Consider the following 24,277-nt stretch of genomic DNA (forward strand, 5'->3'; position numbering starts at 1 on the left):
TGGAGGCGCGGCGGCCGTGCCGGGGGAGGGCGGGCGACCTGTGCGTCAGCGGTGGGGGTCTGCTGGCGGCCGGGTAGGAGGGAAGGCCCGGGCCGCGGTGGTGTGGGGCGCCGAACCCCCTGGTGCCGGGACCCGCGAGCCGCGGGGCGCAGCCCTGGGCAGGCGTGGAGGCTGCCGGGCACGGCTGGCGTGTGGCTGGGCGATGGCGGCAGGCAGGGGATCCGGCCTAGAAAGAGAGAGTAGGAGTTCCCTGTGGCCAGCGGCAGCCGGAGGAGGTTGGCTCCCCTTGGCTTGGCGGCAGCGTGCCGACTGGGCGCCCGGTGCTGCAGGTCCTGGGCTGGGCAGGCGGAGGGCTGGAGTTCGGGCACTGGTGCAGGGCTAGGCGGAGGGCGGCTGAGGAGGAGGGGGGGGAGGAGGAGAAGAGAAGAGAAGAGAAAAGAGGGAGGAGGCGGAGGAGAAGCGGCAGCGGGAGCGGGAGCGGGAGTGGGAATGGGAATGGGAATGGGAATGGGAATGGGAATGGGAGTGAGAGCGGGGAGCGGGCAGGAGGAGGAGGAGGAGGAGGAGGCGGCGGCGGCGGCGGCGGCGGCGGCGGCGGCGGCTGTGCGGGCGCGCACTCAAGAGGGGCCTGGAGGCGGCCTCTGGCGTCTACGGCCATACCACCCGGAACGCGCCCGATCTCATCTGATCTCGGAAGCTAAGCAGGGTCGGGCCTGGTTAGTACTTGGATGGGAGACCGCCTGGGAATACCGGGTGCTGTAGGCTTTTGCCCCGCGGCACCCTCCCCTTTTGCTCGCCTTTGGCTGGCTGCCTAGCCACGCCCCCATCCGCCAGCCCGCACGCCGGGACCCCTGCGACCCCCAACGCAGCTCCAGCAGGGGGCAGAAGCCCGACCCCTCCACCTGGCAGCCCCAGCCCGCCCGCGCCTCGGGCCTGGGCCTGGGCACGGGCACGGGCACGGGCACGGGCACGGGCGGGCCGGCCAGCTGTCCCCGGCTGCCGCAGCCCCACCGCCAACCCCGGGGCCCACCCCGGGACACAGGCCACGCCCCGCGCCATCCAGCGCGCCCCCTCCAACCCCAAACCAGCGACTCACCGCCCGCCAGGGCGCTCCCCTGCCGGCCGCCCCAACCCCGCAGCCCGCCGCACCAGCAGCTCCCGGCACCTGCACTCCCACCGCCCCTCCCGGGCTCCTGTCTCCCAGGGAGCCCAATGACTGTGACCACGACCACGACCACGACCACCGCCCGAAGACGACGCCAGGGCGCGGTTGCCCACCACTCAGGGCCCGGTGCCTCGCGCAGCCCAACCCGCGGGCCCTCTGCGCCACCTGGCCGTGCGGCGGCCACGCGCCACAGCCGCGGAAGCCCTCCAGAGCGCAAAGGAGGGACCCCACACCAAGCCTCGCAGGCAATACAGGCACCCTCTCCCTCTGTCTCTGACTTACACCAACACCTACACGTCTCTCTCTCTTTCTCTCTCTCTCTCTGTCTCTCTCTCCTCTCTCTGTCCCCCTCTCCCCCATCAGCCCTGACTCACACAGCATCCAAACGGGGCACCCTTTTGGCAGGCCAGGCAGAGACCCGCGGCCACAGGCTGCGTGCCCACAGGACCTCCCCGGGACAGAGGGTCCGTGGCAGGCAGGCAGCACACAGCCTGTGGTCTCGAACTGGCTGCCGGGCTGGAGGGTGCGGGTCGCGCTGAAGCGCCCCACCCTCCCGTGAGGGAACGGGCGCTGAGGACGGAAATCCCTCTGTGCCACGAAGGGTGTCGGGGTGTGCGACTGTGTGCCCCTTGTGTAGGCGTGTGTGTGTGTGTGTGTGTGTGTGTGAGTGCCCACGCGAGCGTGCGGCGGGGGTGATTCCGTACGGGGGAGGGCGGGCGACCTGTGCGTCAGCGGTGGGGGGGCTGCTGGCGGCCGGGTAGGAGGGAAGGCCCGGGCCGCGGTGGTGTGAGGCGCCGAACCCCCTGGTGCCGGGACCCGCGAGCCGCGGGGCGCAGCCCTGGGCAGGCGTGGAGGCTGCCGGGCACGGCTGGCGTGTGGCTGGGCGATGGCGGCAGGCAGGGGATCCGGCCTAGAAAGAGAGAGTAGGAGTTCCCTGTGGCCAGCGGCAGCCGGAGGAGGTTGGCTCCCCTTGGCTTGGCGGCAGCGTGCCGACTGGGCGCCCGGTGCTGCAGGTCCTGGGCTGGGCAGGCGGAGGGCTGGAGTTCGGGCACTGGTGCAGGGCTAGGCGGAGGGCGGCTGAGGAGGAGGGGGGGGAGGAGGAGAAGAGAAGAGAAGAGAAAAGAGGGAGGAGGCGGAGGAGAAGCGGCAGCGGGAGCGGGAGCGGGAGTGGGAATGGGAATGGGAATGGGAATGGGAATGGGAATGGGAGTGAGAGCGGGGAGCGGGCAGGAGGAGGAGGAGGAGGAGGAGGCGGCGGCGGCGGCGGCGGCGGCGGCGGCGGCTGTGCGGGCGCGCACTCAAGAGGGGCCTGGAGGCGGCCTCTGGCGTCTACGGCCATACCACCCGGAACGCGCCCGATCTCATCTGATCTCGGAAGCTAAGCAGGGTCGGGCCTGGTTAGTACTTGGATGGGAGACCGCCTGGGAATACCGGGTGCTGTAGGCTTTTGCCCCGCGGCACCCTCCCCTTTTGCTCGCCTTTGGCTGGCTGCCTAGCCACGCCCCCATCCGCCAGCCCGCACGCCGGGACCCCTGCGACCCCCAACGCAGCTCCAGCAGGGGGCAGAAGCCCGACCCCTCCACCTGGCAGCCCCAGCCCGCCCGCGCCTCGGGCCTGGGCCTGGGCACGGGCACGGGCACGGGCACGGGCACGGGCGGGCCGGCCAGCTGTCCCCGGCTGCCGCAGCCCCACCGCCAACCCCGGGGCCCACCCCGGGACACAGGCCACGCCCCGCGCCATCCAGCGCGCCCCCTCCAACCCCAAACCAGCGACTCACCGCCCGCCAGGGCGCTCCCCTGCCGGCCGCCCCAACCCCGCAGCCCGCCGCACCAGCAGCTCCCGGCACCTGCACTCCCACCGCCCCTCCCGGGCTCCTGTCTCCCAGGGAGCCCAATGACTGTGACCACGACCACGACCACGACCACCGCCCGAAGACGACGCCAGGGCGCGGTTGCCCACCACTCAGGGCCCGGTGCCTCGCGCAGCCCAACCCGCGGGCCCTCTGCGCCACCTGGCCGTGCGGCGGCCACGCGCCACAGCCGCGGAAGCCCTCCAGAGCGCAAAGGAGGGACCCCACACCAAGCCTCGCAGGCAATACAGGCACCCTCTCCCTCTGTCTCTGACTTACACCAACACCTACACGTCTCTCTCTCTTTCTCTCTCTCTCTCTGTCTCTCTCTCCTCTCTCTGTCCCCCTCTCCCCCATCAGCCCTGACTCACACAGCATCCAAACGGGGCACCCTTTTGGCAGGCCAGGCAGAGACCCGCGGCCACAGGCTGCGTGCCCACAGGACCTCCCCGGGACAGAGGGTCCGTGGCAGGCAGGCAGCACACAGCCTGTGGTCTCGAACTGGCTGCCGGGCTGGAGGGTGCGGGTCGCGCTGAAGCGCCCCACCCTCCCGTGAGGGAACGGGCGCTGAGGACGGAAATCCCTCTGTGCCACGAAGGGTGTCGGGGTGTGCGACTGTGTGCCCCTTGTGTAGGCGTGTGTGTGTGTGTGTGTGTGTGTGTGAGTGCCCACGCGAGCGTGCGGCGGGGGTGATTCCGTACGGGGGAGGGCGGGCGACCTGTGCGTCAGCGGTGGGGGGGCTGCTGGCGGCCGGGTAGGAGGGAAGGCCCGGGCCGCGGTGGTGTGAGGCGCCGAACCCCCTGGTGCCGGGACCCGCGAGCCGCGGGGCGCAGCCCTGGGCAGGCGTGGAGGCTGCCGGGCACGGCTGGCGTGTGGCTGGGCGATGGCGGCAGGCAGGGGATCCGGCCTAGAAAGAGAGAGTAGGAGTTCCCTGTGGCCAGCGGCAGCCGGAGGAGGTTGGCTCCCCTTGGCTTGGCGGCAGCGTGCCGACTGGGCGCCCGGTGCTGCAGGTCCTGGGCTGGGCAGGCGGAGGGCTGGAGTTCGGGCACTGGTGCAGGGCTAGGCGGAGGGCGGCTGAGGAGGAGGGGGGGGGAGGAGGAGAAGAGAAGAGAAGAGAAAAGAGGGAGGAGGCGGAGGAGAAGCGGCAGCGGGAGCGGGAGCGGGAGTGGGAATGGGAATGGGAATGGGAGTGAGAGCGGGGAGCGGGGAGCGGGCAGGAAGAGGAGGAGGCGGCGGCGGCGGCGGCGGCGGCGGCGGCGGCGGCTGTGCGGGCGCGCACTCAAGAGGGGCCTGGAGGCGGCCTCTGGCGTCTACGGCCATACCACCCTGAACGCGCCCGATCTCGTCTGATCTCGGAAGCTAAGCAGGGTCGGGCCTGGTTAGTACTTGGATGGGAGACCGCCTGGGAATACCGGGGGCTGTAGGCTTTTGCCCCGCGGCACCCTCCCCTTTTGCTCACCTTTGGCTGGCTGCCTAGCCACGCCCCCATCCGCCAGCCCGCACGCCGGGACCCCTGCGACCCCCAACGCAGCTCCAGCAGGGGGCAGAAGCCCGACCCCTCCACCTGGCAGCCCCAGCCCGCCCGCGCCTCGGGCCTGGGCCTGGGCCTGGGCCTGGGCCTGGGCCTGGGCACGGGCACGGGCACGGGCACGGGCACGGGCGGGCCGGCCAGCTGTCCCCGGCTGCCGCAGCCCCACCGCCAACCCCGGGGCCCACCCCGGGACACAGGCCACGCCCCGCGCCATCCAGCGCGCCCCCTCCAACCCCAAACCAGCGACTCACCGCCCGCCAGGGCGCTCCCCTGCCGGCCGCCCCAACCCCGCAGCCCGCCGCACCAGCAGCTCCCGGCACCTGCACTCCCACCGCCCCTCCCGGGCTCCTGTCTCCCAGGGAGCCCAATGACTGTGACCACGACCACGACCACGACCACCGCCCGAAGACGACGCCAGGGCGCGGTTGCCCACCACTCAGGGCCCGGTGCCTCGCGCAGCCCAACCCGCGGGCCCTCTGCGCCACCTGGCCGTGCGGCGGCCACGCGCCACAGCCGCGGAAGCCCTCCAGAGCGCAAAGGAGGGACCCCACACCAAGCCTCGCAGGCAATACAGGCACCCTCTCCCTCTGTCTCTGACTTACACCAACACCTACACGTCTCTCTCTCTTTCTCTCTCTCTCTCTGTCTCTCTCTCCTCTCTCTGTCCCCCTCTCCCCCATCAGCCCTGACTCACACAGCATCCAAACGGGGCACCCTTTTGGCAGGCCAGGCAGAGACCCGCGGCCACAGGCTGCGTGCCCACAGGACCTCCCCGGGACAGAGGGTCCGTGGCAGGCAGGCAGCACACAGCCTGTGGTCTCTGTGGGGAGCAACTCGGATTGGACTGAGTTACTGGAATTAAGACTTATTCTATGCATCTGCTCTCCCACAATATGGCGCTGGGAGAGGAGAAAACAGCTTCTATGCAGCTGCCTCTTGCCAACTTGAGTGATGACCTCCAGGAGCTGATCCTGCTCCTGATTGGAGGAGAGCAGCGTACTTGGCGTGTGGGCAGCCGAGTTGGGATTGGCGGAAGAGGACTATAAAGGAGGAGAGAGACAACATGCACCAGGAACATCTAAGGGGAACACCTGTGCAGCCCCCGAGAGAGCCGGCCGGCCGGCCGGCGGTGTGCCGCTCCCCCGCGGAAGTGGGGAATGTGGCAGGGGGAACCGCCCTTCCACGGAGGTGGAAGGGACGGTAGCCAACCCGGGAAGAACCAGCAGCAAACCCGGGGAGGGCCGAGCAGACGAAAGAACAGCGCAGGGTCCTGTGTCGTTCCTCCATGAAGAGGGGGAGCGACAGTCTCGAACTGGCTGCCGGGCTGGAGGGTGCGGGTCGCGCTGAAGCGCCCCACCCTCCCGTGAGGGAACGGGCGCTGAGGACGGAAATCCCTCTGTGCCACGAAGGGTGTCGGGGTGTGCGACTGTGTGCCCCTTGTGTAGGCGTGTGTGTGTGTGTGTGTGTGTGTGTGTGAGTGCCCACGCGAGCGTGCGGCGGGGGTGATTCCGTGCGCTGCCGCCCTCCTTCCCGACCTGCTGCCCCACTTGGGCCCCCGTGACCGAGCGGGGACAAGGGTCCCCAGGCCCTCAGCTGTCCTCGCGGCGTGGGAGTGTGTGGAGGCGCGGCGGCCGTGCCGGGGGAGGGCGGGCGACCTGTGCGTCAGCGGTGGGGGGGCTGCTGGCGGCCGGGTAGGAGGGAAGGCCCGGGCCGCGGTGGTGTGGGGCGCCGAACCCCCTGGTGCCGGGACCCGCGAGCCGCGGGGCGCAGCCCTGGGCAGGCGTGGAGGCTGCCGGGCACGGCTGGCGTGTGGCTGGGCGATGGCGGCAGGCAGGGGATCCGGCCTAGAAAGAGAGAGTAGGAGTTCCCTGTGGCCAGCGGCAGCCGGAGGAGGTTGGCTCCCCTTGGCTTGGCGGCAGCGTGCCGACTGGGCGCCCGGTGCTGCAGGTCCTGGGCTGGGCAGGCGGAGGGCTGGAGTTCGGGCACTGGTGCAGGGCTAGGCGGAGGGCGGCTGAGGAGGAGGGGGGGGGAGGAGGAGAAGAGAAGAGAAGAGAAAAGAGGGAGGAGGCGGAGGAGAAGCGGCAGCGGGAGCGGGAGCGGGAGTGGGAATGGGAATGGGAATGGGAATGGGAATGGGAGTGAGAGCGGGGAGCGGGCAGGAGGAGGAGGAGGAGGAGGAGGCGGCGGCGGCGGCGGCGGCGGCGGCGGCGGCTGTGCGGGCGCGCACTCAAGAGGGGCCTGGAGGCGGCCTCTGGCGTCTACGGCCATACCACCCTGAACGCGCCCGATCTCATCTGATCTCGGAAGCTAAGCAGGGTCGGGCCTGGTTAGTACTTGGATGGGAGACCGCCTGGGAATACCGGGTGCTGTAGGCTTTTGCCCCGCGGCACCCTCCCCTTTTGCTCGCCTTTGGCTGGCTGCCTAGCCACGCCCCCATCCGCCAGCCCGCACGCCGGGACCCCTGCGACCCCCAACGCAGCTCCAGCAGGGGGCAGAAGCCCGACCCCTCCACCTGGCAGCCCCAGCCCGCCCGCGCCTCGGGCCTGGGCCTGGGCACGGGCACGGGCATGGGCACGGGCACGGGCGGGCCGGCCAGCTGTCCCCGGCTGCCGCAGCCCCACCGCCAACCCCGGGGCCCACCCCGGGACACAGGCCACGCCCCGCGCCATCCAGCGCGCCCCCTCCAACCCCAAACCAGCGACTCACCGCCCGCCAGGGCGCTCCCCTGCCGGCCGCCCCAACCCCGCAGCCCGCCGCACCAGCAGCTCCCGGCACCTGCACTCCCACCGCCCCTCCCGGGCTCCTGTCTCCCAGGGAGCCCAATGACTGTGACCACGACCACGACCACGACCACCGCCCGAAGACGACGCCAGGGCGCGGTTGCCCACCACTCAGGGCCCGGTGCCTCGCGCAGCCCAACCCGCGGGCCCTCTGCGCCACCTGGCCGTGCGGCGGCCACGCGCCACAGCCGCGGAAGCCCTCCAGAGCGCAAAGGAGGGACCCCACACCAAGCCTCGCAGGCAATACAGGCACCCTCTCCCTCTGTCTCTGACTTACACCAACACCTACACGTCTCTCTCTCTTTCTCTCTCTCTCTCTGTCTCTCTCTCCTCTCTCTGTCCCCCTCTCCCCCATCAGCCCTGACTCACACAGCATCCAAACGGGGCACCCTTTTGGCAGGCCAGGCAGAGACCCGCGGCCACAGGCTGCGTGCCCACAGGACCTCCCCGGGACAGAGGGTCCGTGGCAGGCAGGCAGCACACAGCCTGTGGTCTCGAACTGGCTGCCGGGCTGGAGGGTGCGGGTCGCGCTGAAGCGCCCCACCCTCCCGTGAGGGAACGGGCGCTGAGGACGGAAATCCCTCTGTGCCACGAAGGGTGTCGGGGTGTGCGACTGTGTGCCCCTTGTGTAGGCGTGTGTGTGTGTGTGTGTGTGTGTGTGAGTGCCCACGCGAGCGTGCGGCGGGGGTGATTCCGTACGCTGCCGCCCTCCTTCCCGACCTGCTGCCCCACTTGGGCCCCCGTGACCGAGCGGGGACAAGGGTCCCCAGGCCCTCAGCTGTCCTCGCGGCGTGGGAGTGTGTGGAGGCGCGGCGGCCGTGCCGGGGGAGGGCGGGCGACCTGTGCGTCAGCGGTGGGGGGGCTGCTGGCGGCCGGGTAGGAGGGAAGGCCCGGGCCGCGGTGGTGTGGGGCGCCGAACCCCCTGGTGCCGGGACCCGCGAGCCGCGGGGCGCAGCCCTGGGCAGGCGTGGAGGCTGCCGGGCACGGCTGGCGTGTGGCTGGGCGATGGCGGCAGGCAGGGGATCCGGCCTAGAAAGAGAGAGTAGGAGTTCCCTGTGGCCAGCGGCAGCCGGAGGAGGTTGGCTCCCCTTGGCTTGGCGGCAGCGTGCCGACTGGGCGCCCGGTGCTGCAGGTCCTGGGCTGGGCAGGCGGAGGGCTGGAGTTCGGGCACTGGTGCAGGGCTAGGCGGAGGGCGGCTGAGGAGGAGGGGGGGGGAGGAGGAGAAGAGAAGAGAAGAGAAAAGAGGGAGGAGGCGGAGGAGAAGCGGCAGCGGGAGCGGGAGCGGGAGTGGGAATGGGAATGGGAATGGGAGTGAGAGCGGGGAGCGGGCAGGAAGAGGAGGCGGCGGCGGCGGCGGCGGCGGTGGCGGCGGCTGTGCGGGCGCGCACTCAAGAGGGGCCTGGAGGCGGCCTCTGGCGTCTACGGCCATACCACCCTGAACGCGCCCGATCTCGTCTGATCTCGGAAGCTAAGCAGGGTCGGGCCTGGTTAGTACTTGGATGGGAGACCGCCTGGGAATACCGGGTGCTGTAGGCTTTTGCCCCGCGGCACCCTCCCCTTTTGCTCGCCTTTGGCTGGCTGCCTAGCCACGCCCCCATCCGCCAGCCCGCACGCCGGGACCCCTGCGACCCCCAACACAGCTCCAGCAGGGGGCAGAAGCCCGACCCCTCCACCTGGCAGCCCCAGCCCGCCCGCGCCTCGGGCCTGGGCCTGGGCCTGGGCCTGGGCCTGGGCACGGGCACGGGCACGGGCACGGGCACGGGCACGGGCACGGGCGGGCCGGCCAGCTGTCCCCGGCTGCCGCAGCCCCACCGCCAACCCCGGGGCCCACCCCGGGACACAGGCCACGCCCCGCGCCATCCAGCGCGCCCCCTCCAACCCCAAACCAGCGACTCACCGCCCGCCAGGGCGCTCCCCTGCCGGCCGCCCCAACCCCGCAGCCCGCCGCACCAGCAGCTCCCGGCACCTGCACTCCCACCGCCCCTCCCGGGCTCCTGTCTCCCAGGGAGCCCAATGACTGTGACCACGACCACGACCACGACCACCGCCCGAAGACGACGCCAGGGCGCGGTTGCCCACCACTCAGGGCCCGGTGCCTCGCGCAGCCCAACCCGCGGGCCCTCTGCGCCACCTGGCCGTGCGGCGGCCACGCGCCACAGCCGCGGAAGCCCTCCAGAGCGCAAAGGAGGGACCCCACACCAAGCCTCGCAGGCAATACAGGCACCCTCTCCCTCTGTCTCTGACTTACACCAACACCTACACGTCTCTCTCTCTTTCTCTCTCTCTCTCTGTCTCTCTCTCCTCTCTCTGTCCCCCTCTCCCCCATCAGCCCTGACTCACACAGCATCCAAACGGGGCACCCTTTTGGCAGGCCAGGCAGAGACCCGCGGCCACAGGCTGCGTGCCCACAGGACCTCCCCGGGACAGAGGGTCCGTGGCAGGCAGGCAGCACACAGCCTGTGGTCTCTGTGGGGAGCAACTCGGATTGGACTGAGTTACTGGAATTAAGACTTATTCTATGCATCTGCTCTCCCACAATATGGCGCTGGGAGAGGAGAAAACAGCTTCTATGCAGCTGCCTCTTGCCAACTTGAGTGATGACCTCCAGGAGCTGATCCTGCTCCTGATTGGAGGAGAGCAGCGTACTTGGCGTGTGGGCAGCCGAGTTGGGATTGGCGGAAGAGGACTATAAAGGAGGAGAGAGACAACATGCACCAGGAACATCTAAGGGGAACACCTGTGCAGCCCCCGAGAGAGCCGGCCGGCCGGCCGGCGGTGTGCCGCTCCCCCGCGGAAGTGGGGAATGTGGCAGGGGGAACCGCCCTTCCACGGAGGTGGAAGGGACGGTAGCCAACCCGGGAAGAACCAGCAGCAAACCCGGGGAGGGCCGAGCAGACGAAAGAACAGCGCAGGGTCCTGTGTCGTTCCTCCATGAAGAGGGGGAGCGACAGTCTCGAACTGGCTGCCGGGCTGGAGGGTGCGGGTCGCGCTGAAGCGCCCCACCCTCCCGTGAGGGAACGGGCGCTGAGGACGGAAATCCCTCTGTGCCACGAAGGGTGTCGGGGTGTGCGACTGTGTGCCCCTTGTGTAGGCGTGTGTGTGTGTGTGTGTGTGTGTGAGTGCCCACGCGAGCGTGCGGCGGGGGTGATTCCGTGCGCTGCCGCCCTCCTTCCCGACCTGCTGCCCCACTTGGGCCCCCGTGACCGAGCGGGGACAAGGGTCCCCAGGCCCTCAGCTGTCCTCGCGGCGTGGGAGTGTGTGGAGGCGCGGCGGCCGTGCCGGGGGAGGGCGGGCGACCTGTGCGTCAGCGGTGGGGGGGCTGCTGGCGGCCGGGTAGGAGGGAAGGCCCGGGCCGCGGTGGTGTGGGGCGCCGAACCCCCTGGTGCCGGGACCCGCGAGCCGCGGGGCGCAGCCCTGGGCAGGCGTGGAGGCTGCCGGGCACGGCTGGCGTGTGGCTGGGCGATGGCGGCAGGCAGGGGATCCGGCCTAGAAAGAGAGAGTAGGAGTTCCCTGTGGCCAGCGGCAGCCGGAGGAGGTTGGCTCCCCTTGGCTTGGCGGCAGCGTGCCGACTGGGCGCCCGGTGCTGCAGGTCCTGGGCTGGGCAGGCGGAGGGCTGGAGTTCGGGCACTGGTGCAGGGCTAGGCGGAGGGCGGCTGAGGAGGAGGGGGGGGGAGGAGGAGAAGAGAAGAGAAGAGAAAAGAGGGAGGAGGCGGAGGAGAAGCGGCAGCGGGAGCGGGAGCGGGAGCGGGAGCGGGAGCGGGAGCGGGAATGGGAATGGGAATGGGAATGGGAGTGAGAGCGGGGAGCGGGCAGGAGGAGGAGGAGGAGGAGGAGGCGGCGGCGGCGGCGGCTGTGCGGGCGCGCACTCAAGAGGGGCCTGGAGGCGGCCTCTGGCGTCTACGGCCATACCACCCTGAACGCGCCCGATCTCGTCTGATCTCGGAAGCTAAGCAGGGTCGGGCCTGGTTAGTACTTGGATGGGAGACCGCCTGGGAATACCGGGTGCTGTAGGCTTTTGCCCCGCGGCACCCTCCCCTTTTGCTCGCCTTTGGCTGGCTGCCTAGCCACGCCCCCATCCGCCAGCCCGCACGCCGGGACCCCTGCGACCCCCAACGCAGCTCCAGCAGGGGGCAGAAGCCCGACCCCTCCACCTGGCAGCCCCAGCCCGCCCGCGCCTCGGGCCTGGGCCTGGGCCTGGGCACGGGCACGGGCACGGGCGGGCCGGCCAGCTGTCCCCGGCTGCCGCAGCCCCACCGCCAACCCCGGGGCCCACCCCGGGACACAGGCCACGCCCCGCGCCATCCAGCGCGCCCCCTCCAACCCCAAACCAGCGACTCACCGCCCGCCAGGGCGCTCCCCTGCCGGCCGCCCCAACCCCGCAGCCCGCCGCACCAGCAGCTCCCGGCACCTGCACTCCCACCGCCCCTCCCGGGCTCCTGTCTCCCAGGGAGCCCAATGACTGTGACCACGACCACGACCACGACCACCGCCCGAAGACGACGCCAGGGCGCGGTTGCCCACCACTCAGGGCCCGGTGCCTCGCGCAGCCCAACCCGCGGGCCCTCTGCGCCACCTGGCCGTGCGGCGGCCACGCGCCACAGCCGCGGAAGCCCTCCAGAGCGCAAAGGAGGGACCCCACACCAAGCCTCGCAGGCAATACAGGCACCCTCTCCCTCTGTCTCTGACTTACACCAACACCTACACGTCTCTCTCTCTTTCTCTCTCTCTCTCTGTCTCTCTCTCCTCTCTCTGTCCCCCTCTCCCCCATCAGCCCTGACTCACACAGCATCCAAACGGGGCACCCTTTTGGCAGGCCAGGCAGAGACCCGCGGCCACAGGCTGCGTGCCCACAGGACCTCCCCGGGACAGAGGGTCCGTGGCAGGCAGGCAGCACACAGCCTGTGGTCTCGAACTGGCTGCCGGGCTGGAGGGTGCGGGTCGCGCTGAAGCGCCCCACCCTCCCGTGAGGGAACGGGCGCTGAGGACGGAAATCCCTCTGTGCCACGAAGGGTGTCGGGGTGTGCGACTGTGTGCCCCTTGTGTAGGCGTGTGTGTGTGTGTGTGTGTGTGTGTGTGTGAGTGCCCACGCGAGCGTGCGGCGGGGGTGATTCCGTGCGCTGCCGCCCTCCTTCCCGACCTGCTGCCCCACTTGGGCCCCCGTGACCGAGCGGGGACAAGGGTCCCCAGGCCCTCAGCTGTCCTCGCGGCGTGGGAGTGTGTGGAGGCGCGGCGGCCGTGCCGGGGGAGGGCGGGCGACCTGTGCGTCAGCGGTGGGGGGGCTGCTGGCGGCCGGGTAGGAGGGAAGGCCCGGGCCGCGGTGGTGTGGGGCGCCGAACCCCCTGGTGCCGGGACCCGCGAGCCGCGGGGCGCAGCCCTGGGCAGGCGTGGAGGCTGCCGGGCACGGCTGGCGTGTGGCTGGGCGATGGCGGCAGGCAGGGGATCCGGCCTAGAAAGAGAGAGTAGGAGTTCCCTGTGGCCAGCGGCAGCCGGAGGAGGTTGGCTCCCCTTGGCTTGGCGGCAGCGTGCCGACTGGGCGCCCGGTGCTGCAGGTCCTGGGCTGGGCAGGCGGAGGGCTGGAGTTCGGGCACTGGTGCAGGGCTAGGCGGAGGGCGGCTGAGGAGGAGGGGGGGGGAGGAGGAGAAGAGAAGAGAAGAGAAAAGAGGGAGGAGGCGGAGGAGAAGCGGCAGCGGGAGCGGGAGCGGGAGTGGGAATGGGAATGGGAATGGGAGTGAGAGCGGGGAGCGGGCAGGAAGAGGAGGCGGCGGCGGCGGCGGCGGCGGCGGAGGCGGCGGCGGCTGTGCGGGCGCGCACTCAAGAGGGGCCTGGAGGCGGCCTCTGGCGTCTACGGCCATACCACCCTGAACGCGCCCGATCTCGTCTGATCTCGGAAGCTAAGCAGGGTCGGGCCTGGTTAGTACTTGGATGGGAGACCGCCTGGGAATACCGGGTGCTGTAGGCTTTTGCCCCGCGGCACCCTCCCCTTTTGCTCGCCTTTGGCTGGCTGCCTAGCCACGCCCCCATCCGCCAGCCCGCACGCCGGGACCCCTGCGACCCCCAACGCAGCTCCAGCAGGGGGCAGAAGCCCGACCCCTCCACCTGGCAGCCCCAGCCCGCCCGCGCCTCGGGCCTGGGCCTGGGCCTGGGCCTGGGCCTGGGCACGGGCACGGGCACGGGCACGGGCACGGGCGGGCCGGCCAGCTGTCCCCGGCTGCCGCAGCCCCACCGCCAACCCCGGGGCCCACCCCGGGACACAGGCCACGCCCCGCGCCATCCAGCGCGCCCCCTCCAACCCCAAACCAGCGACTCACCGCCCGCCAGGGCGCTCCCCTGCCGGCCGCCCCAACCCCGCAGCCCGCCGCACCAGCAGCTCCCGGCACCTGCACTCCCACCGCCCCTCCCGGGCTCCTGTCTCCCAGGGAGCCCAATGACTGTGACCACGACCACGACCACGACCACCGCCCGAAGACGACGCCAGGGCGCGGTTGCCCACCACTCAGGGCCCGGTGCCTCGCGCAGCCCAACCCGCGGGCCCTCTGCGCCACCTGGCCGTGCGGCGGCCACGCGCCACAGCCGCGGAAGCCCTCCAGAGCGCAAAGGAGGGACCCCACACCAAGCCTCGCAGGCAATACAGGCACCCTCTCCCTCTGTCTCTGACTTACACCAACACCTACACGTCTCTCTCTCTCTCTCTCTCTCTCTCTGTCTCTCTCTCCTCTCTCTGTCCCCCTCTCCCCCATCAGCCCTGACTCACACAGCATCCAAACGGGGCACCCTTTTGGCAGGCCAGGCAGAGACCCGCGGCCACAGGCTGCGTGCCCACAGGACCTCCCCGGGACAGAGGGTCCGTGGCAGGCAGGCAGCACACAGCCTGTGGTCTCGAACTGGCTGCCGGGCTGGAGGGTGCGGGTCGCGCTGAAGCGCCCCACCCTCCCGTGAGGGAACGGGCGCTGAGGACGGAAATCCCTCTGTGCCACGAAGGGTGTCGGGGTGTGCGACTGTGTGCCCCTTGTGTAGGCGTGTGTGTGTGTGTGTGTGTGTGTGTGTGTGAGTGCCCACGCGAGCGTGCGGCGGGGGTGATTCCGTGCACTGCCGCCCTCCTTCCCGACCTGCTGCCCCACTTGGGCCCCCGTGACCGAGCGGGGACAAGGGTCCCCAGGCCCTCAGCTGTCCTCGCGGCGTGGGAGTGTGTGGAGGCGCGGCGGCCGTGCCGGGGGAGGGCGGGCGACCTGTGCGTCAGCGGTGGGGGGGCTGCTGGCGGCCGGGTAGGAGGGAAGGCCCGGGCCGCGGTGGTGTGGGGCGCCGAACCCCCTGGTGCCGGGACCCGCGAGCCGCGGGGCGCAGCCCTGGGCAGGCGTGGAGGCTGCCGGGCACGGCTGGCGTGTGGCTGGGCGATGGCGGCAGGCAGGGGATCCGGCCTAGAAAGAGAGAGTAGGAGTTCCCTGTGGCCAGCGGCAGCCGGAGGAGGTTGGCTCCCCTTGGCTTGGCGGCAGCGTGCCGACTGGGCGCCCGGTGCTGCAGGTCCTGGGCTGGGCAGGCGGAGGGCTGGAGTTCGGGCACTGGTGCAGGGCTAGGCGGAGGGCGGCTGAGGAGGAGGGGGGGGAGGAGGAGAAGAGAAGAGAAGAGAAAAGAGGGAGGAGGCGGAGGAGAAGCGGCAGCGGGAGCGGGAGCGGGAGCGGGAGCGGGAATGGGAATGGGAATGGGAATGGGAATGGGAATGGGAATGGGAATGGGAGTGAGAGCGGGGAGCGGGCAGGAGGAGGAGGAGGAGGCGGCGGCGGCGGCGGCTGTGCGGGCGCGCACTCAAGAGGGGCCTGGAGGCGGCCTCTGGCGTCTACGGCCATACCACCCTGAACGCGCCCGATCTCGTCTGATCTCGGAAGCTAAGCAGGGTCGGGCCTGGTTAGTACTTGGATGGGAGACCGCCTGGGAATACCGGGTGCTGTAGGCTTTTGCCCCGCGGCACCCTCCCCTTTTGCTCGCCTTTGGCTGGCTGCCTAGCCACGCCCCCATCCGCCAGCCCGCACGCCGGGACCCCTGCGACCCCCAACGCAGCTCCAGCAGGGGGCAGAAGCCCGACCCCTCCACCTGGCAGCCCCAGCCCGCCCGCGCCTCGGGCCTGGGCCTGGGCCTGGGCACGGGCACGGGCACGGGCGGGCCGGCCAGCTGTCCCCGGCTGCCGCAGCCCCACCGCCAACCCCGGGGCCCACCCCGGGACACAGGCCACGCCCCGCGCCATCCAGCGCGCCCCCTCCAACCCCAAACCAGCGACTCACCGCCCGCCAGGGCGCTCCCCTGCCGGCCGCCCCAACCCCGCAGCCCGCCGCACCAGCAGCTCCCGGCACCTGCACTCCCACCGCCCCTCCCGGGCTCCTGTCTCCCAGGGAGCCCAATGACTGTGACCACGACCACGACCACGACCACCGCCCGAAGACGACGCCAGGGCGCGGTTGCCCACCACTCAGGGCCCGGTGCCTCGCGCAGCCCAACCCGCGGGCCCTCTGCGCCACCTGGCCGTGCGGCGGCCACGCGCCACAGCCGCGGAAGCCCTCCAGAGCGCAAAGGAGGGACCCCACACCAAGCCTCGCAGGCAATACAGGCACCCTCTCCCTCTGTCTCTGACTTACACCAACACCTACACGTCTCTCTCTCTTTCTCTCTCTCTCTCTGTCTCTCTCTCCTCTCTCTGTCCCCCTCTCCCCCATCAGCCCTGACTCACACAGCATCCAAACGGGGCACCCTTTTGGCAGGCCAGGCAGAGACCCGCGGCCACAGGCTGCGTGCCCACAGGACCTCCCCGGGACAGAGGGTCCGTGGCAGGCAGGCAGCACACAGCCTGTGGTCTCGAACTGGCTGCCGGGCTGGAGGGTGCGGGTCGCGCTGAAGCGCCCCACCCTCCCGTGAGGGAACGGGCGCTGAGGACGGAAATCCCTCTGTGCCACGAAGGGTGTCGGGGTGTGCGACTGTGTGCCCCTTGTGTAGGCGTGTGTGTGTGTGTGTGTGTGTGAGTGCCCACGCGAGCGTGCGGCGGGGGTGTTTCCGTGCGCTGCCGCCCTCCTTCCCGACCTGCTGCCCCACTTGGGCCCCCGTGACCGAGCGGGGACAAGGGTCCCCAGGCCCTCAGCTGTCCTCGCGGCGTGGGAGTGTGTGGAGGCGCGGCGGCCGTGCCGGGGGAGGGCGGGCGACCTGTGCGTCAGCGGTGGGGGGGCTGCTGGCGGCCGGGTAGGAGGGAAGGCCCGGGCCGCGGTGGTGTGGGGCGCCGAACCCCCTGGTGCCGGGACCCGCGAGCCGCGGGGCGCAGCCCTGGGCAGGCGTGGAGGCTGCCGGGCACGGCTGGCGTGTGGCTGGGCGATGGCGGCAGGCAGGGGATCCGGCCTAGAAAGAGAGAGTAGGAGTTCCCTGTGGCCAGCGGCAGCCGGAGGAGGTTGGCTCCCCTTGGCTTGGCGGCAGCGTGCCGACTGGGCGCCCGGTGCTGCAGGTCCTGGGCTGGGCAGGCGGAGGGCTGGAGTTCGGGCACTGGTGCAGGGCTAGGCGGAGGGCGGCTGAGGAGGAGGGGGGGGGAGGAGGAGAAGAGAAGAGAAGAGAAAAGAGGGAGGAGGCGGAGGAGAAGCGGCAGCGGGAGCGGGAGCGGGAGTGGGAATGGGAATGGGAATGGGAGTGAGAGCGGGGAGCGGGCAGGAAGAGGAGGCGGCGGCGGCGGCGGCGGCGGAGGCGGCGGCGGCTGTGCGGGCGCGCACTCAAGAGGGGCCTGGAGGCGGCCTCTGGCGTCTACGGCCATACCACCCTGAACGCGCCCGATCTCGTCTGATCTCGGAAGCTAAGCAGGGTCGGGCCTGGTTAGTACTTGGATGGGAGACCGCCTGGGAATACCGGGTGCTGTAGGCTTTTGCCCCGCGGCACCCTCCCCTTTTGCTCGCCTTTGGCTGGCTGCCTAGCCACGCCCCCATCCGCCAGCCCGCACGCCGGGACCCCTGCGACCCCCAACGCAGCTCCAGCAGGGGGCAGAAGCCCGACCCCTCCACCTGGCAGCCCCAGCCCGCCCGCGCCTCGGGCCTGGGCCTGGGCCTGGGCCTGGGCCTGGGCACGGGCACGGGCACGGGCACGGGCACGGGCGGGCCGGCCAGCTGTCCCCGGCTGCCGCAGCCCCACCGCCAACCCCGGGGCCCACCCCGGGACACAGGCCACGCCCCGCGCCATCCAGCGCGCCCCCTCCAACCCCAAACCAGCGACTCACCGCCCGCCAGGGCGCTCCCCTGCCGGCCGCCCCAACCCCGCAGCCCGCCGCACCAGCAGCTCCCGGCACCTGCACTCCCACCGCCCCTCCCGGGCTCCTGTCTCCCAGGGAGCCCAATGACTGTGACCACGACCACGACCACGACCACCGCCCGAAGACGACGCCAGGGCGCGGTTGCCCACCACTCAGGGCCCGGTGCCTCGCGCAGCCCAACCCGCGGGCCCTCTGCGCCACCTGGCCGTGCGGCGGCCACGCGCCACAGCCGCGGAAGCCCTCCAGAGCGCAAAGGAGGGACCCCACACCAAGCCTCGCAGGCAATACAGGCACCCTCTCCCTCTGTCTCTGACTTACACCAACACCTACACGTCTCTCTCTCTCTCTCTCTCTCTCTCTCTGTCTCTCTCTCCTCTCTCTGTCCCCCTCTCCCCCATCAGCCCTGACTCACACAGCATCCAAACGGGGCACCCTTTTGGCAGGCCAGGCAGAGACCCGCGGCCACAGGCTGCGTGCCCACAGGACCTCCCCGGGACAGAGGGTCCGTGGCAGGCAGGCAGCACACAGCCTGTGGTCTCGAACTGGCTGCCGGGCTGGAGGGTGCGGGTCGCGCTGAAGCGCCCCACCCTCCCGTGAGGGAACGGGCGCTGAGGACGGAAATCCCTCTGTGCCACGAAGGGTGTCGGGGTGTGCGACTGTGTGCCCCTTGTGTAGGCGTGTGTGTGTGTGTGTGTGTGTGTGTGTGTGAGTGCCCACGCGAGCGTGCGGCGGGGGTGATTCCGTGCGCTGCCGCCCTCCTTCCCGACCTGCTGCCCCACTTGGGCCCCCGTGACCGAGCGGGGACAAGGGTCCCCAGGCCCTCAGCTGTCCTCGCGGCGTGGGAGTGTGTGGAGGCGCGGCGGCCGTGCCGGGGGAGGGCGGGCGACCTGTGCGTCAGCGGTGGGGGGGCTGCTGGCGGCCGGGTAGGAGGGAAGGCCCGGGCCGCGGTGGTGTGGGGCGCCGAACCCCCTGGTGCCGGGACCCGCGAGCCGCGGGGCGCAGCCCTGGGCAGGCGTGGAGGCTGCCGGGCACGGCTGGCGTGTGGCTGGGCGATGGCGGCAGGCAGGGGATCCGGCCTAGAAAGAGAGAGTAGGAGTTCCCTGTGGCCAGCGGCAGCCGGAGGAGGTTGGCTCCCCTTGGCTTGGCGGCAGCGTGCCGACTGGGCGCCCGGTGCTGCAGGTCCTGGGCTGGGCAGGCGGAGGGCTGGAGTTCGGGCACTGGTGCAGGGCTAGGCGGAGGGCGGCTGAGGAGGAGGGGGGGGAGGAGGAGAAGAGAAGAGAAGAGAAAAGAGGGAGGAGGCGGAGGAGAAGCGGCAGCGGGAGCGGGAGCGGGAGCGGGAGCGGGAATGGGAATGGGAATGGGAATGGGAATGGGAATGGGAATGGGAGTGAGAGCGGGGAGCGGGCAGGAGGAGGAGGAGGAGGCGGCGGCGGCGGCGGCTGTGCGGGCGCGCACTCAAGAGGGGCCTGGAGGCGGCCTCTGGCGTCTACGGCCATACCACCCTGAACGCGCCCGATCTCGTCTGATCTCGGAAGCTAAGCAGGGTCGGGCCTGGTTAGTACTTGGATGGGAGACCGCCTGGGAATACCGGGTGCTGTAGGCTTTTGCCCCGCGGCACCCTCCCCTTTTGCTCGCCTTTGGCTGGCTGCCTAGCCACGCCCCCATCCGCCAGCCCGCACGCCGGGACCCCTGCGACCCCCAACGCAGCTCCAGCAGGGGGCAGAAGCCCGACCCCTCCACCTGGCAGCCCCAGCCCGCCCGCGCCTCGGGCCTGGGCCTGGGCCTGGGCACGGGCACGGGCACGGGCACGGGCGGGCCGGCCAGCTGTCCCCGGCTGCCGCAGCCCCACCGCCAACCCCGGGGCCCACCCCGGGACACAGGCCACGCCCCGCGCCATCCAGCGCGCCCCCTCCAACCCCAAACCAGCGACTCACCGCCCGCCAGGGCGCTCCCCTGCCGGCCGCCCCAACCCCGCAGCCCGCCGCACCAGCAGCTCCCGGCACCTGCACTCCCACCGCCCCTCCCGGGCTCCTGTCTCCCAGGGAGCCCAATGACTGTGACCACGACCACGACCACGACCACCGCCCGAAGACGACGCCAGGGCGCGGTTGCCCACCACTCAGGGCCCGGTGCCTCGCGCAGCCCAACCCGCGGGCCCTCTGCGCCACCTGGCCGTGCGGCGGCCACGCGCCACAGCCGCGGAAGCCCTCCAGAGCGCAAAGGAGGGACCCCACACCAAGCCTCGCAGGCAATACAGGCACCCTCTCCCTCTGTCTCTGACTTACACCAACACCTACACGTCTCTCTCTCTTTCTCTCTCTCTCTCTGTCTCTCTCTCCTCTCTCTGTCCCCCTCTCCCCCATCAGCCCTGACTCACACAGCATCCAAACGGGGCACCCTTTTGGCAGGCCAGGCAGAGACCCGCGGCCACAGGCTGCGTGCCCACAGGACCTCCCCGGGACAGAGGGTCCGTGGCAGGCAGGCAGCACACAGCCTGTGGTCTCGAACTGGCTGCCGGGCTGGAGGGTGCGGGTCGCGCTGAAGCGCCCCACCCTCCCGTGAGGGAACGGGCGCTGAGGACGGAAATCCCTCTGTGCCACGAAGGGTGTCGGGGTGTGCGACTGTGTGCCCCTTGTGTAGGCGTGTGTGTGTGTGTGTGTGTGTGAGTGCCCACGCGAGCGTGCGGCGGGGGTGTTTCCGTGCGCTGCCGCCCTCCTTCCCGACCTGCTGCCCCACTTGGGCCCCCGTGACCGAGCGGGGACAAGGGTCCCCAGGCCCTCAGCTGTCCTCGCGGCGTGGGAGTGTGTGGAGGCGCGGCGGCCGTGCCGGGGGAGGGCGGGCGACCTGTGCGTCAGCGGTGGGGGGGCTGCTGGCGGCCGGGTAGGAGGGAAGGCCCGGGCCGCGGTGGTGTGGGGCGCCGAACCCCCTGGTGCCGGGACCCGCGAGCCGCGGGGCGCAGCCCTGGGCAGGCGTGGAGGCTGCCGGGCACGGCTGGCGTGTGGCTGGGCGATGGCGGCAGGCAGGGGATCCGGCCTAGAAAGAGAGAGTAGGAGTTCCCTGTGGCCAGCGGCAGCCGGAGGAGGTTGGCTCCCCTTGGCTTGGCGGCAGCGTGCCGACTGGGCGCCCGGTGCTGCAGGTCCTGGGCTGGGCAGGCGGAGGGCTGGAGTTCGGGCACTGGTGCAGGGCTAGGCGGAGGGCGGCTGAGGAGGAGGGGGGGGGAGGAGGAGAAGAGAAGAGAAGAGAAAAGAGGGAGGAGGCGGAGGAGAAGCGGCAGCGGGAGCGGGAGCGGGAGTGGGAATGGGAATGGGAATGGGAGTGAGAGCGGGGAGCGGGCAGGAAGAGGAGGCGGCGGCGGCGGCGGCGGCGGAGGCGGCGGCGGCTGTGCGGGCGCGCACTCAAGAGGGGCCTGGAGGCGGCCTCTGGCGTCTACGGCCATACCACCCTGAACGCGCCCGATCTCGTCTGATCTCGGAAGCTAAGCAGGGTCGGGCCTGGTTAGTACTTGGATGGGAGACCGCCTGGGAATACCGGGTGCTGTAGGCTTTTGCCCCGCGGCACCCTCCCCTTTTGCTCGCCTTTGGCTGGCTGCCTAGCCACGCCCCCATCCGCCAGCCCGCACGCCGGGACCCCTGCGACCCCCAACGCAGCTCCAGCAGGGGGCAGAAGCCCGACCCCTCCACCTGGCAGCCCCAGCCCGCCCGCGCCTCGGGCCTGGGCCTGGGCCTGGGCCTGGGCACGGGCACGGGCACGGGCACGGGCGGGCCGGCCAGCTGTCCCCGGCTGCCGCAGCCCCACCGCCAACCCCGGGGCCCACCCCGGGACACAGGCCACGCCCCGCGCCATCCAGCGCGCCCCCTCCAACCCCAAACCAGCGACTCACCGCCCGCCAGGGCGCTCCCCTGCCGGCCGCCCCAACCCCGCAGCCCGCCGCACCAGCAGCTCCCGGCACCTGCACTCCCACCGCCCCTCCCGGGCTCCTGTCTCCCAGGGAGCCCAATGACTGTGACCACGACCACGACCACGACCACCGCCCGAAGACGACGCCAGGGCGCGGTTGCCCACCACTCAGGGCCCGGTGCCTCGCGCAGCCCAACCCGCGGGCCCTCTGCGCCACCTGGCCGTGCGGCGGCCACGCGCCACAGCCGCGGAAGCCCTCCAGAGCGCAAAGGAGGGACCCCACACCAAGCCTCGCAGGCAATACAGGCACCCTCTCCCTCTGTCTCTGACTTACACCAACACCTACACGTCTCTCTCTCTCTCTCTCTCTCTCTCTGTCTCTCTCTCCTCTCTCTGTCCCCCTCTCCCCCATCAGCCCTGACTCACACAGCATCCAAACGGGGCACCCTTTTGGCAGGCCAGGCAGAGACCCGCGGCCACAGGCTGCGTGCCCACAGGACCTCCCCGGGACAGAGGGTCCGTGGCAGGCAGGCAGCACACAGCCTGTGGTCTCGAACTGGCTGCCGGGCTGGAGGGTGCGGGTCGCGCTGAAGCGCCCCACCCTCCCGTGAGGGAACGGGCGCTGAGGACGGAAATCCCTCTGTGCCACGAAGGGTGTCGGGGTGTGCGACTGTGTGCCCCTTGTGTAGGCGTGTGTGTGTGTGTGTGTGTGTGTGTGTGAGTGCCCACGCGAGCGTGCGGCGGGGGTGATTCCGTGCGCTGCCGCCCTCCTTCCCGACCTGCTGCCCCACTTGGGCCCCCGTGACCGAGCGGGGACAAGGGTCCCCAGGCCCTCAGCTGTCCTCGCGGCGTGGGAGTGTGTGGAGGCGCGGCGGCCGTGCCGGGGGAGGGCGGGCGACCTGTGCGTCAGCGGTGGGGGGGCTGCTGGCGGCCGGGTAGGAGGGAAGGCCCGGGCCGCGGTGGTGTGGGGCGCCGAACCCCCTGGTGCCGGGACCCGCGAGCCGCGGGGCGCAGCCCTGGGCAGGCGTGGAGGCTGCCGGGCACGGCTGGCGTGTGGCTGGGCGATGGCGGCAGGCAGGGGATCCGGCCTAGAAAGAGAGAGTAGGAGTTCCCTGTGGCCAGCGGCAGCCGGAGGAGGTTGGCTCCCCTTGGCTTGGCGGCAGCGTGCCGACTGGGCGCCCGGTGCTGCAGGTCCTGGGCTGGGCAGGCGGAGGGCTGGAGTTCGGGCACTGGTGCAGGGCTAGGCGGAGGGCGGCTGAGGAGGAGGGGGGGGGAGGAGGAGAAGAGAAGAGAAGAGAAAAGAGGGAGGAGGCGGAGGAGAAGCGGCAGCGGGAGCGGGAGCGGGAATGGGAATGGGAATGGGAATGGGAATGGGAATGGGAGTGAGAGCGGGGAGCGGGCAGGAGGAGGAGGAGGAGGCGGCGGCGGCGGCGGCTGTGCGGGCGCGCACTCAAGAGGGGCCTGGAGGCGGCCTCTGGCGTCTACGGCCATACCACCCTGAACGCGCCCGATCTCGTCTGATCTCGGAAGCTAAGCAGGGTCGGGCCTGGTTAGTACTTGGATGGGAGACCGCCTGGGAATACCGGGTGCTGTAGGCTTTTGCCCCGCGGCACCCTCCCCTTTTGCTCGCCTTTGGCTGGCTGCCTAGCCACGCCCCCATCCGCCAGCCCGCACGCCGGGACCCCTGCGACCCCCAACGCAGCTCCAGCAGGGGGCAGAAGCCCGACCCCTCCACCTGGCAGCCCCAGCCCGCCCGCGCCTCGGGCCTGGGCCTGGGCACGGGCACGGGCACGGGCACGGGCACGGGCGGGCCGGCCAGCTGTCCCCGGCTGCCGCAGCCCCACCGCCAACCCCGGGGCCCACCCCGGGACACAGGCCACGCCCCGCGCCATCCAGCGCGCCCCCTCCAACCCCAAACCAGCGACTCACCGCCCGCCAGGGCGCTCCCCTGCCGGCCGCCCCAACCCCGCAGCCCGCCGCACCAGCAGCTCCCGGCACCTGCACTCCCACCGCCCCTCCCGGGCTCCTGTCTCCCAGGGAGCCCAATGACTGTGACCACGACCACGACCACGACCACCGCCCGAAGACGACGCCAGGGCGCGGTTGCCCACCACTCAGGGCCCGGTGCCTCGCGCAGCCCAACCCGCGGGCCCTCTGCGCCACCTGGCCGTGCGGCGGCCACGCGCCACAGCCGCGGAAGCCCTCCAGAGCGCAAAGGAGGGACCCCACACCAAGCCTCGCAGGCAATACAGGCACCCTCTCCCTCTGTCTCTGACTTACACCAACACCTACACGTCTCTCTCTCTTTCTCTCTCTCTCTCTGTCTCTCTCTCCTCTCTCTGTCCCCCTCTCCCCCATCAGCCCTGACTCACACAGCATCCAAACGGGGCACCCTTTTGGCAGGCCAGGCAGAGACCCGCGGCCACAGGCTGCGTGCCCACAGGACCTCCCCGGGACAGAGGGTCCGTGGCAGGCAGGCAGCACACAGCCTGTGGTCTCGAACTGGCTGCCGGGCTGGAGGGTGCGGGTCGCGCTGAAGCGCCCCACCCTCCCGTGAGGGAACGGGCGCTGAGGACGGAAATCCCTCTGTGCCACGAAGGGTGTCGGGGTGTGCGACTGTGTGCCCCTTGTGTAGGCGTGTGTGTGTGTGTGTGTGTGAGTGCCCACGCGAGCGTGCGGCGGGGGTGATTCCGTACGCTGCCGCCCTCCTTCCCGACCTGCTGCCCCACTTGGGCCCCCGTGACCGAGCGGGGACAAGGGTCCCCAGGCCCTCAGCTGTCCTCGCGGCGTG

At 71.4% G+C, this 24,277-nt stretch overlaps 12 non-coding genes across 12 annotated transcripts; all 12 read left to right on the forward strand.

Moving 5' to 3' along the window:
- Window positions 1–646: 646 nt before the first annotated feature.
- On the forward strand, window positions 647–765 carry LOC138848269 (5S ribosomal RNA). Its single transcript, XR_011386079.1, has one exon. It is a non-coding gene; the product is annotated as a 5S ribosomal RNA (ribosomal RNA).
- A 1,727-nt stretch (window positions 766–2,492) lies between these two features.
- LOC138848270 (5S ribosomal RNA) lies at window positions 2,493–2,611 on the forward strand. The gene has a single exon (XR_011386080.1). It is a non-coding gene; the product is annotated as a 5S ribosomal RNA (ribosomal RNA).
- A 1,711-nt stretch (window positions 2,612–4,322) lies between these two features.
- LOC138848285 (5S ribosomal RNA) lies at window positions 4,323–4,441 on the forward strand. Its single transcript, XR_011386095.1, has one exon. It is a non-coding gene; the product is annotated as a 5S ribosomal RNA (ribosomal RNA).
- Window positions 4,442–6,801: 2,360 nt separating this feature from the next.
- On the forward strand, window positions 6,802–6,920 carry LOC138848239 (5S ribosomal RNA). The gene has a single exon (XR_011386049.1). It is a non-coding gene; the product is annotated as a 5S ribosomal RNA (ribosomal RNA).
- Window positions 6,921–8,742: 1,822 nt separating this feature from the next.
- LOC138848243 (5S ribosomal RNA) lies at window positions 8,743–8,861 on the forward strand. Its single transcript, XR_011386053.1, has one exon. It is a non-coding gene; the product is annotated as a 5S ribosomal RNA (ribosomal RNA).
- Window positions 8,862–11,220: 2,359 nt separating this feature from the next.
- LOC138848244 (5S ribosomal RNA) lies at window positions 11,221–11,339 on the forward strand. Its single transcript, XR_011386054.1, has one exon. It is a non-coding gene; the product is annotated as a 5S ribosomal RNA (ribosomal RNA).
- A 1,826-nt stretch (window positions 11,340–13,165) lies between these two features.
- Window positions 13,166–13,284, forward strand: LOC138848245 (5S ribosomal RNA). Its single transcript, XR_011386055.1, has one exon. It is a non-coding gene; the product is annotated as a 5S ribosomal RNA (ribosomal RNA).
- Window positions 13,285–15,154: 1,870 nt separating this feature from the next.
- Window positions 15,155–15,273, forward strand: LOC138848246 (5S ribosomal RNA). Its single transcript, XR_011386056.1, has one exon. It is a non-coding gene; the product is annotated as a 5S ribosomal RNA (ribosomal RNA).
- Window positions 15,274–17,088: 1,815 nt separating this feature from the next.
- Window positions 17,089–17,207, forward strand: LOC138848247 (5S ribosomal RNA). The gene has a single exon (XR_011386057.1). It is a non-coding gene; the product is annotated as a 5S ribosomal RNA (ribosomal RNA).
- Window positions 17,208–19,073: 1,866 nt separating this feature from the next.
- Window positions 19,074–19,192, forward strand: LOC138848248 (5S ribosomal RNA). The gene has a single exon (XR_011386058.1). It is a non-coding gene; the product is annotated as a 5S ribosomal RNA (ribosomal RNA).
- Window positions 19,193–21,013: 1,821 nt separating this feature from the next.
- Window positions 21,014–21,132, forward strand: LOC138848249 (5S ribosomal RNA). The gene has a single exon (XR_011386059.1). It is a non-coding gene; the product is annotated as a 5S ribosomal RNA (ribosomal RNA).
- Window positions 21,133–22,965: 1,833 nt separating this feature from the next.
- LOC138848251 (5S ribosomal RNA) lies at window positions 22,966–23,084 on the forward strand. The gene has a single exon (XR_011386061.1). It is a non-coding gene; the product is annotated as a 5S ribosomal RNA (ribosomal RNA).
- Window positions 23,085–24,277: the final 1,193 nt, after the last annotated feature.

The sequence above is a fragment of the Oryctolagus cuniculus genome, unplaced genomic scaffold (assembly GCF_964237555.1).
Source record: "Oryctolagus cuniculus unplaced genomic scaffold, mOryCun1.1 SCAFFOLD_160, whole genome shotgun sequence".
NCBI classification, from domain to species: Eukaryota; Metazoa; Chordata; class Mammalia; order Lagomorpha; family Leporidae; genus Oryctolagus; species Oryctolagus cuniculus.